Below are 12,646 nucleotides of genomic sequence, written 5' to 3'. Positions count from 1 at the left end.
TTCTTATCTCCTTGTACAAAGCTCAGGTCCAAGTGAATCAAAGACCTCCACATAAAACCAGATAAAATGAATCTAATAGAAGAGAAAGTGGGAAAGAGCCTTGAACACATGGGTAGAGGGGAAATTTTTCTGAACAGAACACCAATGGCTTCTACTCTAAGATCAAGAATTGACAAATGGGACTTCATGAAATTGCTAAGCTTTTGTAAGGCAAAAGGCACTGTTAATAGGACAAAATGGCAATCAACAGTTTTGAAAAGATCTTTACCAATCCTCCATTTGATACAGGGCTATACAAAGGACCCAAGAAGTTAGACTCCAGAGAATCAAATAACCCTTTTAAAAAAATAGACTACAGAACTATACAAAGAATTCTCAGCTGAGGAATACTGAATGGCCGAGAAGCACCTAAAGAAATGTTCAACATCCTTAGTCATCAGGGAAATGCAAATCAAAACAACCTTGAGATAACACCTCACACCAGTCAGAATGGATAAGATCAAAAACTCAGGTAAGAGCAGATGCTGGTGAGGATATGAAAAAATAGGAACACTCCTCCATTGTTGGTGAGATTGCAAAGTGGTACAACCATTCTAGATGTCACTCTGGCAGTTCCTCAGAAAATTTGACACAGTACTACCTGAGGACCCAGCTATACCACTCCTGGGCATACACCCAAAAGATGCTCCAACATATAAGGACACATGCTCCACTATGTTCATAGTAGCCTTATTTATAATAGCCAGAAGCTGGGAAGAACCCAGATGTCCTTGGATGAGGAAGAGATACAGAAAATGTGATACATTTACCCAATGGAGTGCTACTCATCTATTAAAAACAATAACTTCATGAAAATTTTAGGCAAATGGATGGAACTAGAAAATATCATCCTGTGTGAGGTAACCCAATCAAAAGAACACACATGGTATGCACTCACTTATAAGTGGATATTAGCCCAAAAGCTCAGTATACCCAAGATACAATTCACAAACCACATGAAGCTCAAGAAGAAAGAAGACCAAAGTGTGGGTGCTTCAGTCCTTCTTAGAAAGGGGAACAAAATACTCAAGGGAAGAAATACAGAGACTAAGTGTGGATCAGAAACTGGAGAAAAGGTCATCCAGATACTGCCCCACCTGGGGGATCCATCCCATACACAGACCCCAAACCCAGACACTATTGTGGATGCCAAGAAAAGCTTGCTGATCAGGATCCTGATATAGCTGTCTCCTAAGAGGCTCTGCCAGAGTCTGACAAATACAGAGACAGCTGCTCACAGCCAACTGATCACAGGGTCCCTAACAGAGGAGTTAAAGAAAGGATTGAAGGAGCTGAAGGAGTTTGGCAACCCATAGGAAGAACAACAATATCAACCAACCAGACCCCCCAGAGCTCCCAGGGCCTAAACCACCAACCAAAATACACATGGAGGGACCCATGGCTCCAGCTGCATATGTAACAGAGGAAGGTTTTGTCAGACATCAGTGGGAGGAGAGGCCTTTGGTCCTATGAAGGCCAGATGCCCCAGTGTAGGGAAATGCCATGGTGGGGAGGCAGAGTGGGTTGGTGGGTAGGGGAACACCCTCACAGAAGCAGGGGCAGGGAGGCTGGGATAGGGGGTTTCCAGAGGGGAAACAGGGAAAATGGGACAACATTTGAAATGTAAATAAATAAAATATCCAATTAAAAAAATAATACGTGCCCACTATAAAGAACTGGAAAGGCACATAAAGACGCAAGGAGAAAAATAAAAGTCCCTAGAAGATCAAAAAGAAAAATAAAAATACTGAAAAGTATGAAAAATGTACAATCTTGCTAGTAATAGATAAATATGTTCCCATAAAAAAAGAAAATTACCACATAAAAATGTTACACAAAAGGGGAATTACAGAAGAATGTCAATAGTAAGAACAAAGCAGTGTTTCAGTCCATAAGCTCATTATAAGTTCAAAGCAACAGTTTCACATGGTCTTGTTTTTACCATAGTGCACACCTGTGGCCTAATCCTTGGACCTGAATCTAGAATGATGTTTTTCCTTGATCACAAATTTGTCCTAAACCTATTTCTCTTTTTAGTGTAATTGTGAAAGCTCATCGTACTCCTTATTATGCAGCCTTTACTTACTACTCTATGAGGACTGGGCACATTCTATTATTCTTGATTCCAACCTTATTACATCTCTCTGGCAAACCAGCTAAAACCATCTCCTAAAATTATTTGTAACAAATCAGGAATTCTATAAAGTCATTAATTCATCTAGACAGCAATAATTTTGAAAGTTCATCTTCATGTTGATCTGCAGGAAATTTTTCCAATAGGCTGGGCTGATGCCCAGGAGTCATTAGGCTATGGAATAATGGCAGGAAAGGCATATCAGCAGCAAGAAGCAATCCTGAGACGAAGTCTCTACAGGCCCTGGATTCTTAGAGCTCACCCATCACAGGCTATTCAAAATGGTGGGTCATCTCCAGAAAACTCACTTGCATGCTTTTAAACTTTCCTAGATGGCTTCTGACACATAAGAAATGGATACCACAAGGAGTGTTCTGAACAGCACACTTAGACATTACAGGTCTCCTGGAGCCCAGACTCACAAGTTACACACCAATGTTTGGTCACACCCCGTGGATCAAAGCAAGTCAAAAGTCACCATAAACAAAGCTTGCAAATGGTGCCATAACTGTGTCATTTCACACAGTAGTGCAGCTAATACCTGAGTGTCTCATTATGCTAATATGGCACTCTTACCCTATCCCCTCTACTGGAATACTAGTGCAAAGATAGCTTTCTCACTACCTATCACTGTCAATGGGACCCAAATAAGTGGTACCCAAAGTCTATGACCTCACTGTTCAAACAAGGTTTCCTTTTGATTTCCCCCCCCCCCCACATCCGGGGCTGGGGACCGAACCCAGGACCTTGCGCTTCCTAGGTAAGCGCTCTACCACTGAGCCAAATCCCCAACCCCACAAGGTTTCCTTTTAATATTCTTAATTCTTTGAGAATTTTATATAATGCATTTTGGCCATATTTAACCCATCTCCACCTGTAACTCCTCCCAGATGTATCCCCAAATTTTCTATCTTATTTTCTTAAATAATCCATAGATCCCAATTTGTACTGCTCATGTACTCCTGGATCATTGACTGGTTTGGGGACAATGCACTGGAGCGTGGTTGTCTTAGTTAGGATCTTATTGCTGTGAACAGACACCATAACCAAGGCAGATTTTATAAAGGACAGCATTCAATTGGGACTGACTTACAGTTTAAGAGGTTCAGTCCATTATCATCATGGTGGACAGCATGGCATCATGCAGGCAGACCTGGTGCTAGAGAAGGAACTGAGAGTTCTACATCTTGATCCAAGAACCAGGAGGAGACTCTTCCACACTGAGCACTAGGAAACCTCAAAACCCAGCTACACAACTTCCTCCAACAAGGCCATACCTATTCCAAAAAGGCCACACCTCCTAAAAGTTCCAGGACCAAGCATATTCAAACCATCACAATAGTCAGCCTACCAGGAGTCACACCCTTAAAGAAAACTGACTCTCTCTCTCTCTCCCTCCCTCCCTCCCTGCCTGCCTCCCTCCTTCCCTCCCTCTCAAAAAGCTACCCACTCCCAAGAAGCTACCCACTATCCATCAGTTAAGAGTCAGGGCTCAGGAAGCCCTTCCCCCTTCATGCTGGAATGTTGACTGGCTGGATCTTGTGCAGGTCTTGTGCAGGCAGCTACAGCTGCTAGAATTTCATGAGTGTTTCAATGCTGCCAAACCAGAAGACAATTAAATCCAGTCCTCCCCAACCCATGGCTCTTGCAACCCTTCTGCCCCTTCATCTATAGTGGCCCCCGAGCCTTGGGAAAGATGGATATTAGAGATACACAATTTGCAACTGAGCTCTCTACAGACACTTAATTCTCTGCCTGTTGACCAGTTGTGAGTTTCTGTATTAACCACCATCCACTTCCCAAAGAAACTTCACTGATCAGGTCTGAGAGCTGCACTAAGGTATGGGTAGAGAGATTCAGGCTTAGCAGACAGCCAGACAAGGTTTTGATTTCATTCACAGACTACAGCAGCAGCCACCTACAGCTCATAAGTCATGTTTGCAGCAGGCCAGAATGGGTTGCTAAGTAACACAGCATTAGGTTGGAGGGGCTAGCCAAGTGCTAACCTCAAAGCCCTCTTCCACCCCTTAGACCAAACCTAAGCACCTTATTTCTATCTTCTTTTGAGATGAGTTAGAATCTTATGTATCTGACTTCTAAAAGACACCCCAGTTCAACTTCTGACTGAGTTGGAGAACATGCTACACAGAGATGGGGGTGCCCCAGGACTTGAACCACCTACAAGAAAGTGATGGTTCTTTTGTAGAACAATTATATTCTACCAGCACCAGAGATTTTTCCGTGGGTCTGTATATACTTGTGTTCATGCATGTGTGTATGTATGTTCATGTGCGTGTGGATGTACATGTGCATGAGTATGTTGTGTGTGTATGATGTGTGTGGGCATGTGTGTGCATGTGTGTGTATATGTGTGTATGTGTGTATATACGTGTGCCCATGTGGATGCCAAAGGTTACTGTTGGGTGTTTTCCTTAATTTCTGTGCAACTATTTTTTTTTTAATGAGGCAGAGTTCTTTCTGTAACCAGAGCTGACCAGTTTGAATTGTTTAATTAGCCGGCTTGCTTCAGGGCTCCCCCTCCACTTCCTGAACGCTGATATTGCAGGCGGGCTCCTATGCCTGCCCAGCTTCCTTGTGTGGGTGCTGGGGACCTGAATGCCAGTCCTCACGCCTTCACAGCAAGTGCTTCAGTCACTGAGCCATGTCCCAGCACCACCAGAGACCTGGACCTTTCAGATTTGTCTACTTCCATTTTGTGCATTTGAGTGTCTGGCCTGCATGTATAACCATGTAGTACATTTGTGTAGTTCCAGAGGGGCACAGAAGAGGGTGTGTGAGCCTCTGGAACTGTACTTTACAGATGGTTGAGAGCTGTCATGTGTGTGAAAGGAACTAAACCCAGGTCTTCTGCAAAGTACACCAAACGCTCTTGACCACTAAGCCATCTCTCCAGCCCTAACTATTTTATTATTATTTTTAAATTTTTGTATACAAGAAGGTGAGTTCAGATGCCTGTGGAGGCCACATGAGGGCATCAGATGCCCTGGAGTTGAATTCCAGGCAGTAATAAAGCAGCATGTAGGCTGGAAGCAGAACCTGGGTCCTCCTGAGGACTATGCACTCTTAAGCCCCAAGCCATCCCTTTAGCCTCTCACCAGAGACTTTTAGTTCTCATTTACATACGGGACCAGTCAGGAAAGGGTGATGGAACCACTGCCTGAGAAGTGCAACCATGTGCAAGCCTAGAGCTTCCCAGTCATTCAGCACAATTGTTTCAGGTAATCCTCACACGCCCAGATAGTGGGTAAAAAGACAGATGAACTCCTTCAAGAGTCACGGTCCAAGGTCCTAAGTCAGATTCCCTCTCAGGCCCCTGTGACTGCCAGGTAGAGCCCTGTAGCCACAGTCCTGTGCTGTCCCCATAGCATGCCTTGAGCATTTCATAGCCTCTCACTCCATAGTCTTCATAGGCTCAGTGACCCCTGATGACAGCCAATGGCAGCTTTAATGGCGGCTTAACACAATCTCATCGAGGTCCACCTCAGGTTCACCCAGTGCCATCCATGAACCTTCTTTATTCCATGAGAAAAATAAAATCTGGGCATAGGAACTTAAAAAATATCTACTACAGAGACTCTCAACTTGTGGATTGTGAGCCCTTTGGGGGTCTAATGACTCTTTCACGGGGGTCAAATATCAGATATCCTGCCTGTCAGATTTTTACAAACCAACTTACAACAGTAGCAAAATTACAGTTATGAAGTAACATTGAGAATAATTTTATGGTTGGTGGTCACCACAACATGAGGAACTGTATTAAAGGGTGGCACCCTTAGGAAGGTTGAGCACCACGGTCCTACTGGAAGACAAGTTCTATCCCCCTGCGGTGGTAAACATCCACGACATCCTTGCCTGGGAGTCACTGCCAGGTTCTCTCTCCATTTGTCAGCCAAAGCAATAAACCCACATAACGACATGAGCCTGCAAACGTCAGATTTTTCCCCTCAGAAGGGACGAGAGCCAGGCGAACCAGACCGCCATGCCTGGCGCCTGACATTCGGATGTCAGAGCTCACAGCTGGTGATGAACTCATGTTTCAGATCGCTTCCAGGAGTTAATTAGTTAAAAACACTCTTTGGCACTTTTTTCCCCCCAATAGACCTGGGGAGTAAAGAACTTTCTAGAATAAAAAGCATGCCCCCTAAATGACTGTAATTTAGCATGAAATTATTTTTAATTACTTCCTAATCCTTGAAGGATGTATTCGAGAGGCACAATGAGATATGTGTGAGGGAAACACAGCAAATCCTATTTTACAGGAGGTGAAGAAGATCCAGTGAGAACTGATTTATATCATATTACGGGGAGAGCCTGAAATTTGAACTCCAGGCTGTCAACACCCACCTTTGTGATTCCTACCTTGAAAATTATGTTCATAGCCAGCCAGCATCCCGGCCTGCTCCTAAATTTGCTCCTGCCAGAGCCTGAATGGACTGAACCATCTGTATCCATTCCCAACTTTAAATATGGGTGTTATGCTGTCAAGGAATTAACCCTGGCATGAGTCATGGACTCCATCAAATGAAATACCAATTTCTGTCTTGTTCCTGATTCAGTGGGTCACAGCTGTCGTCCAAAGCCGTTGAAGCATAAACACGAAACCAACAAGTTTCACTGGTCAACACAAGCTTTTATCTAACGCTTTACCTTCTCAGCCACAGACACCATTTCATTTTGGGAGGCACAGAATCTAATGGAATTCTGGGAAGATAAGGGCAAATTTTCAGCACTGCCTGGGAAATGGCTAAGCTAATCCCGACTCCATGAAAGTTTCCCATTCACGGCAAAATAAAAAAATGATAATAAATTATTATCCCATGTAGCAAACGTTTTCCAGTCCCAAAGCCAAATTTCCAGAAGAGACAGGGCATTTCGGGGTGGGGAGGGGGGCTGGTGAGGAGGCTCTCTCAGGACCTGTGTTCAAGCCCAGTGTAGTCTAAGAGAACTGAGTGACAGAAAACTGTCCCCCGACCTCCACAAGTGTACCGCGTCTATACCCATACACAAATTCACACAGACAATAAATAAATATATACATAAAAATAAATAAATAAAACAAATAACTATGGTGTGTTAGTCAGTGTTCTGTTTCTGTGAAGACACCATGACCATGGCAACTCTTTATAAAAGAAAGCACTTAATTGGGACTGGACCCAGGGCGTCAGACCTAGCCCTAAGAGCCTTTACCTACTGTCTCTAGTATCCCTGTCTAACACGTTCTCAGACACAGTTGCTCTTTGCTGGCAGACACGTGGTCAGAGCAGGACCAGGCACTGCAAAGTCTAAACTTGCTATCCTATCAAACCCCCAGCTGAACACACTTTGCAGTTCTCCTTGTATCCAGTGAGACCATGTGACAAATTCTCACCGAGTCTATGAGTGAATGTGACATGTCCCTTCCAGGCTGAGGCAACTAAGAGCATGTCTTTTCCATATCAGACAATCCAATCGCTAAGCTTTGAAAACCACAACTGGAAGTCTTGAATCTGACAATCATGGAATGATAGATAGATAGATAGATAGATAGATAGATAGATAGATAGATAGATAGATATTAGATGGTAGATGGATGGATAGATAGATAGATAGATAGATAGATACATAGATACATAGATACATAGATAGATACATAGATAGATACATAGATAGATAGATATTAGATAGTAGATGGATAGATAGATAGATAGATAGATAGATAGATAGATAGATAGATATTAGATGGTAGATGGATGGATGGATAGATAGATAGATAGATAGATAGATAGATAGATAGATAGATAAATAGATATTAGATGCTAGATGGATGGATAGATAGATAGATATTAGATGGTAGATGGATGGATGGATAGATAGATAGATAGATAGATAGATAGATAGATAGATAGATAGATAGATATTAGATGGTAGATGGATAGATAGATAGATAGATAGATAGATAGATAGATAGATAGATAGATATTAGATGCTAGATGGATGGATAGATAGATATTAGATGCTAGATGGATGGATAGATAGATATTAGATGGTAGATGGATGGATAGATATTAGATGGTAGGTGGATGGATAGATAAATAGATAGATAGATATAGATGATAGATAGATAGATAGATAGATAGATAGATAGATAGATAGATAGATAGATAGATAGATAGATAGATAGAGCTACCTTGGGCTCAACTCTGAATGAGAAGGTCATGTGCACAGTGAATACATTTGGAAATGGTCAGATTTAAAATAAAGACATGGATGGAATGCTGGTCACAGTAAACGTTTCTTCATCAATGTTTTCTACATTTTTAAAGTGCACTCTTGATTTTTTTTTTTAAGACGGGGTCTCATGTAGCTCAGGCTGAATTCAAACTCAATATAAAGCCAGGGATGACCTTGCCTTTCTGCAATCCTGAGCACTAGGATTACAGGTATAGGTCACCACACCAAGTTACTCCAAAATCACAGATAGATGTGGTCGTCTGAATGTGAGTGGCTCCCATAGGTTCCCCTATTTGAACGTTTGGTTCCCAGTTGATGGAACTGTTTAGGAAGGATTAAGAGGTGTGTCCTGGTTGGAGGAGGTATGTCACTGGGGGTTGGCTTTGAGGTTTCAAAAAGCACACACCAGGCCCAGTCTCCTCCTCCTCTTTCTCTGCCTCCAACTTTCAGACCAGATGAATCTACTCCAGGACCATGCCTGCCTGTCTGCTGCTATGATTCCCACCATGAAGGTCATGGATTTATCCTCTGAAATTGTAACCAAGCTCAACTTAAATTCTTTCTTTTATAAGGTGCCTTGGTCATAGCATCTCCTTAAAGCAACAGAACAGTGACTTAGACAGGATACCATGTGGTTTCACTAACCCAGTGCCAAAAGCTGCCAGGAGCAAATGAGGCAAGATAAAAATGCAGCATGCTTAGGCAAAGTGATTGCTGAAAACTGTTCCAGCTCACCGGGAGCAGGGTAGGGCTCTTCCGAGAAGCTGCCATTGCTGCGAGGTAGAGAGACTCCATACCAGAGACTGGATGAGGCAGCCCAAAGAGTCATGTAACGAATAAGACTGGCATTTAAAGGCAGGTGGCATCGAGGTAAAGTGGGTGGCAGAGGCCAGACCTTACATCCATTGGCCAGGCCAGAAGACCGGGACATAATATCATCAGGTTTAATACTGAGGTTGCAAATTCAGTAACCTAAAAAAAATGCTTCTCTAGAAATGCACTGGTATTTTAGCCTCCCTCCCACAGCACACACGGCATTCCTGGGCAAAGAGGTGTGCCGGGAGGCTTTGACTAGAGACTGCTTCATTAGTATCCCAACCACAGGCATATATGTGTGTGTGTGTATATATATATATATATGTATATATATATATATGTGTGTGTGTGTGTATATATGTATATATATATGTATATATATGTATATATATAATATATATATATTCAGCTATTTACAACAATTAGTTCTTTCCTGGGCAGCATGCAATGGTTTTGGAAAGAATGAGGAACTCAGGAACTGCTCTCCCAGCAAAAAGAAATTGACACCCATCTCACTCCCGGACTCCACGTGCTGACCATGACGTGGCTCTGGTGCCGCTGGGTCCCCGCCTGCTCTCCTCTTTTCTCCTGAGAACTCAGCTGTGATTGAGTTCATGCTGTTTGGATACAGGGCAGCCTCAAGAGTGAGGGTCGAGCACGTGACAGTTCCCACTTCTCTCTGCTCCAGACTCCACACTGACGCATCCACTCGTATTATATCCACCAGAAATAAAACCACGGTTTCGTCTGCCATCCCTGAGATGAAGAAGGCCACTCAAGTCACAGGGCACCGGGAAGAGTGCATGATCTTCTTCCCACGGAAGAGGAAATGAGTTCTGGAGGCCTGGGAGATGGGATAACGGCCCTAACAATAGGAAATCTGAACCCCATGTTGATCAAGCTTGGATCCTGAACAGAAGAATTAGCTAAAAGAGACCACCAGGTAAGGTGAGGAGTCAAGATGGAGTTACTCCTAAACCCCACTGCAGTCTAATGCTACTTGTCTTTGGAGAGAAAAATGACGAGGTTTTTTTCCCCCTTCTTTCTTTCTTTTTCCTTTTCCTTTTTCCTTTTCCTTTTTCTCTTTCTCTTTCTTCTTCTTCTTCTTCCTCTTCTTCTTCCTCTTCTTCTTCTTCTTCTCCTTCTCCTTCTTCTTCTTTTTTTTTTTTTTTGGTTCTTTTTTTCGGAGCTGGGGACCGAACCCAGGGCCTTGCGCTTCCTAGGTAAGCGCTCTACCACTGAGCTAAATCCCCAGCCCCCTCTTCTTCTTCTTTTGAGAAAGTTGAGTTCGTTGTACATAAAAGAGAAATGTGTAAAATTTAAGTGTATGTCTGGTTTCACAAGGAAACAGGGATGGAGAAATTGCTGAGGTAAGAAGTTAGGGTAGGAACGGTTAACAAGGCCATTCTGAACCAAAAGATCAGAAGGAACGGCAAAAAAAAATCCCAGTTTCATTATATGAATTTAAAGCAAGCGTGTGGTCGGCTCACAGTAACTACTAGAGAGGGCTTTGATCTGCGGCCACAGTCGGAAGGTCAACACAGACAATTGTGGGAAGCCATGGAAAAAAGGAAGGGTGAAACACCTGTCTACAAAAGCCTCAGCCTCCAGAAAGAAAGGCCACACAGTACAGACTTAACTCCTCACCTCAGGCGGGGTGGGGACTCCCCTGGCTGTAGTCGACTACATGAGAGGGTAAATATACCACACAAGGCGCTGTGGGATCCAGGCAGCTTGTCTTCCAAGTGAGCTCAGGTTCATCTGAAGTTAAGAGCACTAATCCACAAAACTCTAGAACCACCTTAGAGAGGAGCTCTGAGAAAGTCTAAGGAATTATCTTGATTATGTTCACTGATGGGGAAAGACACATCTTAATTGAGGGTGAGATCATCTAATGGCCTACAACCTAAGACTGCATAGAGAGAGGTTACTATTAAAACCTCTTGGCTAGCGAGCGCAAGGCCCTGGGTTCGGTCCCCAGCTCCGAAAAAAAGAAAAAAAAAAAGAAAAAAAAAACAAAACCTCTTGGTATTGTAGCTGAGTCCTTCTTCGAGGGGACCTGACCTCCTCTCCATTTGTGGTACTTTGCTTCTTGTTGGTCGGTGCGACCTGATCAGCTCCTACAAGCTTCTTGATTGTGACTTCCCTGCTGCGACATACTATAACCTTGAACTAGGAACCACAATTGGCCCTTTCTCCCTTAAGTGTCAGGGTCTCGTAGCCCAGCAATAAAAGAAACTGTGAGAGTGCCCGCCCACCAAAGCGGGAGAAAGCTTCTCAGTAGCTTCCAACACCAACACGCGCTCCTATGGGAATCAGGTCCAGCCACAGGAGGCAGAGCCAGCAGGTGACACAGCATTCGGACTCAGAGGGCTCAAAATACCTTGTTGTACCACCAAGGGAAGATAGTGACGTAGTAGCACAGGGGTTATTACTACAGTAATGAGTAGGCGAAGGTAACATCTCTTATAGACAGAGGTACGCAAGGAAGAACAAAGGGAAACCCCGGGGCTCCAGAGATGAGGCTTCCTGTTATCTATCAAGGGGTGTCCAGATGACTTGTTTCAATTCTCTACCCTCGAATTCTCTCTAATGAAATAAGGATAAAAAGGGCAGGCTTCTAGACAGGATTCCTCATTCATAAAACTCCACGGAGTTCCGTACAAACTGAGGAGTTACTAGCAATTCCAGGAACGAGGCAATGGTTTTATGATTAAAAATACAAGTGTGGAGCCCGTTTCAGTCTCTGTGTGTGAAGTAGGGAAGCACTTGCTTCCAAGTACACAAAAATGTGTGTGCATGTGTGTATGTGTGTGCATGTGTGTAGGTGTGTGCATGTCAAAGAGGCTATATGTGAATATTGGTGTCTTCCTCAATCACTCTTCCCCATTTTTTTCCCCTGAAACAGAGCCCAGAGCTCACTCGTTGGCTAGACTGACAGGTCAGTACACGTCAAATATCTGCATTTCTCAGTCTACACCTTCCCAAAACTAGAACTAGAAACTCTTCCTTGTTTGTTTGTTTGTTTGTTTGTTTGTTTTCTGAAACAGAGTTTCTCAGTGCAGCCCTGGTTGTCCTGGAACTCTCTCTCTAGACCAGGCTGTCCTTGAACTCAGAGATCCGCCTGCCTCTCCCTCCCGGGTGCCACTACCAGGCAGCTCAGTCTTGGCTTTTTAAGTGGGTGGTGGAACCTGAGATGGGGTCCTTATGCTTGCACAAACAGGCACCTAAACCACGGAGCTCTTTCAGCCGCCCTAACGAGGAGGTCTTGTGCAACAAGGTCCAACACAGCAGTGAGTTCTAAGAGTAGCGTCTCTGCGCTTGTGCGCAGGTTCAAAGGCATTTCCTAAGAGGATTATGACTTAACCTGTTTTTAGTGAGTGCTTGTCCTTGCCTCTTTGGCATCTCTTTGGTCATTAAAATAAG

This window comes from Rattus norvegicus, chromosome 20, assembly GCF_021556685.1.
Source record: "Rattus norvegicus strain SHRSP/BbbUtx chromosome 20, alternate assembly SHRSP_T2T, whole genome shotgun sequence".
In the NCBI taxonomy this organism is placed as follows: Eukaryota; Metazoa; Chordata; class Mammalia; order Rodentia; family Muridae; genus Rattus; species Rattus norvegicus.
Note: the sequence above shows the minus strand (reverse complement) of the source record.